The sequence below is a fragment of the Pinus tabuliformis genome, chromosome 8 (assembly GCF_031772625.1).
Source record: "Pinus tabuliformis cultivar Carrire ecotype Pingquan chromosome 8, CPIR1, whole genome shotgun sequence".
NCBI classification, from domain to species: domain Eukaryota; kingdom Viridiplantae; phylum Streptophyta; class Pinopsida; order Pinales; family Pinaceae; genus Pinus; species Pinus tabuliformis.
Genome location: NC_142294.1, coordinates 1,368,041,305 through 1,368,047,351, shown reverse-complemented (window position 1 = coordinate 1,368,047,351; position 6,047 = coordinate 1,368,041,305). Strand labels below are relative to the sequence as shown.

At 41.8% G+C, this 6,047-nt stretch overlaps 1 non-coding gene across 1 annotated transcript; it reads left to right on the top strand.

Annotated features, from left to right (window-relative positions):
- The first annotated feature begins 4,400 nt into the window (after nucleotides 1-4,400).
- Nucleotides 4,401-4,473, top strand: TRNAA-AGC (transfer RNA alanine (anticodon AGC)). Its single transcript has one exon. It is a non-coding gene; the product is annotated as a tRNA-Ala (tRNA).
- The last annotated feature ends 1,574 nt before the right edge of the window (nucleotides 4,474-6,047 follow it).

Sequence of the window (6,047 nt, the reverse complement as noted above, 5' to 3'; positions counted from 1 at the left end):
GTGGCCACCGTCTTCTTCTTTCCTTGAGGGCGTATCATCAGGAAAACAAATTTCCCGGTTTTGGAAATGAGCTTACTGCATTTTTTTGCAGTAACCAAAGAGATGGTGGTAGGCAATGCTACCTCCGGTATCCTGTACAAATTATTTCCCAAAGTAGCAATAGCAACACGAGCCTTGATTTATACACAGCATATCGCTTCCACAAGTATGGTTGTCCTAATAATACATGACAAACATCAAGGGGAGCAACGTCACATAATACCTCATCTGTGAAGGGCTTGATGTTGTATGGAAGGCGACATCGTTGGCTCATGCAAAGATCCCATCCTTGGTGAAGCCACCCGATGGTGTACGGTTGTGGATGTGCTATGGTCGGTAAGCCCAGATGCTTCACGACCTCTGCCGAAATGAGGTTATTTTGGCTCCCGTTGTCGACAATGAACTGTAGCTGGGAGCCCTTGACCCACATCTGGGAGTGGAAGAGACGCTCCTCCTCCTTTGGATCTTCGGGTTCTTCCTTCTGGATCTTCGTGGTGGCAACGGTAGCGTTGGGCTCTGCATCGATAATCTGCTTCCCTTTTTCATTCCCCTTGTCAGATTCTGACTCAGAGTCAGAACATGCATCTGATTCTGAAACCTTTAGCTCGGCCACTAGCAACTGCTTGGCCTGGCACTCACTTGTGTTGTGAGTGGAGCTCTTATGGAACTCATACCACTTTCCCGTGTCCTTTTTCGGCTTCGCGGTATTGTTCTTTGCTTGCAGCTTTGGTGGGTTGTCTTGGGCCGCCCCGCCTTGGCTTTGTCCTTTGTTCTGCAATTTGGGGGCACCTTTCCCTTGCTTCGGATTTGCAGATCCAAAGTCTCGCTTCTTCTATTTAAACTTTTGCTCGATCTTGACGACATATTGGTATGTCGTGCCAAGCGAGGAGATGTTCAGGAATTCTATTTCTTCCTGGATGTACCTGTGCAGGCAGCCACGGTATTTGAGTACCAAATTCTGCTTTGAATCCTTGATACCCAACTTTGTGCGAAGGGTATGGAAAATATTGGTACATTCCGGCACGTCTTGGTCCCTTCCCTACCGCAATGTGGTCCACTTTATGTATTGATCCTCATAGCTTCCGATAGGGTAGTACTGCTCCTTGATGACAGTTCGGAATGAATTCCAAGTGGGTGCGGTTGAAAACATTAAGGTCGTACTTTCATCCTTCTGCTCGTAGTAGGTTTCCCACCAGTCCTTGACGTGGGGGACAACTTTGAGAAGAGAAAAAGTAATATTTTCCCGGCTGGAAAAATCATGAACAGAAAAATACCCTTCTAGTAGATTTAACCATTTATCTACGGCATATGCATCTATCTGACCCTCAAATATGGGAATGTCAAAGTTAACTTGTACCTTAAAGGGTGTGGTGCTTCCATAGTAGCTGCTGAAAGTACATGTGTCGCCCCTGGGTAGCCGCTAAAGGATCTGGGAAAAGTTGTCCATCATCGCGTTCCTTTGTCGCTCAAGGGCCTCTTTGAGCAACATTTTGATAGGATCTCCTGCTCTCCGTCTTTCTTTTCATCTGTCATGGGAGGCCATTAGGATTTGCGAGGCTGGTCTTGCAAAGGTTCAACTAGTTCAAGCCCTAACTCCGTATATCCCGACCTCGTTGGAGACATGCAAAGAAAGACAAAGAAAGAGCAGACCGCTCTGATACCACTGATCCAGATTTAAACAGGAATGCAACAAATTATAGATATAACCATACATATAGAGATGCAGCAGAAATAATACTTCATTTCACTACTGTAAAACACTGAAATATGCTTACAAACATAAATGGAAATAAACTAGCGAGGGCGATAGTAGCTTATATCTAAGAAGAGATGTGACGGCTACATGCCTCTGAACTGTGTTACAATGAGGCTCGAAGGCCTATTTATTGTTGAGAAATAATGGAAAACCCTAAACATCCAAAAACCTAACCCTAGAAGATGAAATTCCAAACTGTGGGCCCCGATTGAGTAAATTGGTACATCAACTTCCCGGGGTTGTAACTTTGGCATACGATCTCCGTTTGATGCGCACAATATCTCGTTAGAAAGATTTATCCGAGAACTACAACTTTGGGACAAGCAACATCAGTCCGTAGACCTATGTTGCTCCCAGTTTTCCCAAAAAACGTCGTTTAGGGTCTCGAATCAGGACCCGAAAAAACTGCTAAAAATAGTACACTGTGTTACAATTAAGGAAACTGAAAAGTTGAAAAAAACAATGGTGGGGGTCCAAGTGGACTTGGCGGGTGGCCACCAATATCCACCTAGATCATTGAATCTAATTACTTGAATAGCTTTCCTATGTTGGCTCTCTAAATTAGGTCCTTAACAAATATTCAAATTTCAAAGTTACGCTGGTCCAAGCTACCTAGTGAAAAGAGTCTTGATATTTATGCTGGCATCCATTCTTCCTTCAATCTATATAGCCCTTAGTGTTCTAACCGAGCTCTGATACCATTGTAACATTTCCAATTAGCTCTCAGTTTTCTAACCAAGCTCTGATACATCTCCATATTGTATTGCAACATACAAGTAATTTTTTCCTTTCTCCTCAACATATATGCATTGTACTTTTTATAGGAGACCTTTAGTTCTTCCGCATTGTATAGACATCATTGTAGTCAGCAGTCCCTTTAACCTACTTTATGGTCATTAGTTAGACATAAATATAATTATCATATTTTATCTTATCCTCAGTAAGTCACCAATAATTTACTTATTATCTAAACCTATGTATCTAGCTCATTAAATTTGAGATTCCATTCATAGCAATAATCAGGAAATTGTATCTCCTACATAGTGTGGCATTTCCCAAATTTCCATACTCAAGAGTTCCCAAAAATCAAGCTGAGCATTAAATGTCTTGAAGGCATATAAAAGAGGAGTAAGAGTTTGTGTTCTAAAATTCGGATAAAGCCAGAATACTTGTACTAATATTATATGCGACTCCAAAGATCGTGTTACAGGATAACAGTCCAGAACTTAATAACATGTCCAGAATTCCCCTCTTAATACGAATTGAAATCCTGGTTTCAAGTCCACTTGGCAATTGAAAAATATCACCCTACCAAAGAACCCTACACATGTTAAGGAAATTCATTCCCACAGGTTTCAATGAGACGCTAACATTCAAGGATAAATGGTGGGAGAAGCTTTTCTATCTTACAGAATTGTCAGGCTCACATTGAAAACAAAAAGGCTATTGCAAGACATTCAAAATCATTACAAATGGTCTTTCTGTACACATTAACGAGAAAGGCCTCTGTGAAACGAGTAATTGGCACTGAACATTCTTGCTTTGCTTTGTTGTTGATTTATGTGGGCAACTAAAGTATCTAATGAATAAGGGAGTTGGTCATATTGATGCATCAAACTTGCTCGTCAGGAAAGTGAACTTGTAAGACCTTTATGAACAAGGCAGACATTAGATTACCTGGCTGGGCCTTGTTACAGACATGAGTAAATAACCCTCGACTTTATTTATCAGGGATTTAAAATTCCATCTTCCCCTGCCACTAGATTCAGCTTGCGGGTGAGAAATCCCACAGCCACTCCTTCCTCTGCCACTCTCGATCAAACACAACAATGAAACTGTGGGCTGCAACCATTAATATTTGCCACTTAAATCACTACTAGCAGATGGTTATGTTCGCATCGCATAATTCTAGATGGAAGGATATAAAAGAGACATGGCATATAAATTTAAGTACAACAACATGGCAGGTTGAAAATCGAATCCATTCAAGATAAGGGTTAGACAACCTGCCTTGATATCAGTTATAAATAGAGTATCCAAGGTTCTTCTAGCATAAAAATGTTGTATGGAGTAGACTTCAGAAGATGAAACCCAGAATGTACAATACAAATTCTTTTTCAAAGTGAAGCTAGATATTCAATTGAATTAATTATAATGTTGTATCTGCATAGTAACCAACGCACAAGTTTTTTCCCATGCCAGTGATTGAACTATGAGATTGAACAGAGTATACAATGCTATTTGATGCAGTAACTTGTGTGGTTTATGCTACAAGAACTCAACCCAGATTGAAACAATTATACAGTAAATCCCATTGACATAGAATGATCAACATAGACAAAATCCAATAAAAGAATAGGACTCACCAAATGTATACAATATTTCAAACCCATTGCAAGAACAGAGATAAATGACTTATCTGTCTAGAAAGAAGATTATCAGCAACTGATGATTATGTAACCAAATTCGATCCTGGCAACGACATTTAAAACCTTTCATTCCTTATTCCAAGATTTCCAAGTCAAACTGATGGTTATGTATGTACTGTATAATTATGAAACAAACAAGTAGTCTATAAGATCAATAAGTAATAAAGCCTGCAGATGGGGATGTAGCTCAGATGGTAGAGCGCTCGCTTAGCATGCGAGAGGTACGGGGATCGATACCCCGCATCTCCATTTCGGTATACGCCATGTGCAGGGGTTTTGATGAGAACATTATTCCCAGGGTTTTATGTTATATTGCATTTGCTGAGAGCACGGTTCCCCTCTTCGAGAGGTACAGTGATCGATTCCCCGCATTTCCATTTTGGTATAGGTCACATGCAAGGGTTTTCCCGGCCAATTTGTTGTAGAACATGGTTCCAAGGGTTTTATCTTATATTGCATTTGCTGAGAGCACGGTTCCCATCTTCGAGAGGTACTGTGATCGATTCCCCACATCTCCATTTTGGTATAGGTCACATGCAAGGGTTTTCCTGTCCAATTTGCTGAGAACATGGTTCGCAGGGTTTTATCTTATATTGCATTTGCTGAAAGCACGGTTCCCATCTTCGAGAGGTACGGTGATCGACTCCCCGCATCTCCATTTTGGTATAGGTCACATGCAAGGGTTTTATCTTATATTGCATTGGCTGAGAGGACGGTTCCCATCTTCTTCCATTTCGCTATACGCCAGAAGCAAGGGGGGTTTTATCTTACGTTGCATTTGTTGAGAGCATGTTTCCCGGCCAATTTGCTGAGAAGATGGTTCCCAGGGTTTTATCTTAAATTGCATTTGGTGAGAGCACGATTCCCATCTTCGAGAGGTACAGGGATCAATTTCCCGCATCTCCATGCTGAAAACATGGCTCCCAGGGTTTTCTCTTATATTCCATGCTGGGAACCATGGTTCCCAGGGTTTTATCTTATATTGCATTCGCTGAGAGCACGGTTCCCATCTTCGAGAGGTACGGGGATCGATTTTCCGCATCTCCATTTCGGTTTTATCTTGTATTGCATTTGCTGAGAGCATGGTTCCCATCTTCTTCGTTTTGAGAGGTACGGGGATCGATACCCCGCATCTCCGTTTTGGCATAGGCCATAGTAATTGTAACCATGGTTGCAGATGCAAGGGTTTATCTTATATTGGTCTCACTCTCGAAGTCCGACAGCAGGAGGGAACAATAGACATTGCGGAGTGATTATCGCACTCTAGCTTAGGGAGGGAAAGATTCTTCGAACCGGAGGAGTTCGTGACCGTGAGTAAAGGCCTGTAAGCCTATTACTTCCATTAAACACCAGGGAGAGGTTTTGTCCGGATCATTTTCTACTAAGGTCTGCAACCGCAATTCAAAGTTCTTATCCCGTCGCGTTTCGTATTACAAAGGATAGGGTTATATCAGGCTGAGATCCTCGTTCACGATCTCAGTGCGCAAAGCAAACCAGCGATCGAGCCACGCCTTGAGCTAGACTAATCATCATCCAGAGCCTCTGTCATTCAGTGCACAAAGAAAACCAGCGATCGAGCCACGCATTGAGCTAGACTAATCATCATCCAGAGCCTCTGTCATTCACTTTCACCCAGTAACAGTTACACCTAAAAAATCGTTGGCCATATGGGTAACTAAACAATGAACTGTATCTAATTTGAGCCCCACACTCGGAGAGAGGAATCCCATGATGCTAGAGATGAATTGAGGTCACCAAACAAAATTTTTCTTACTCCTTAGGAGGTGAAGAAATTGCCAAACCTTCTTTAGGGTAGTTCAAAC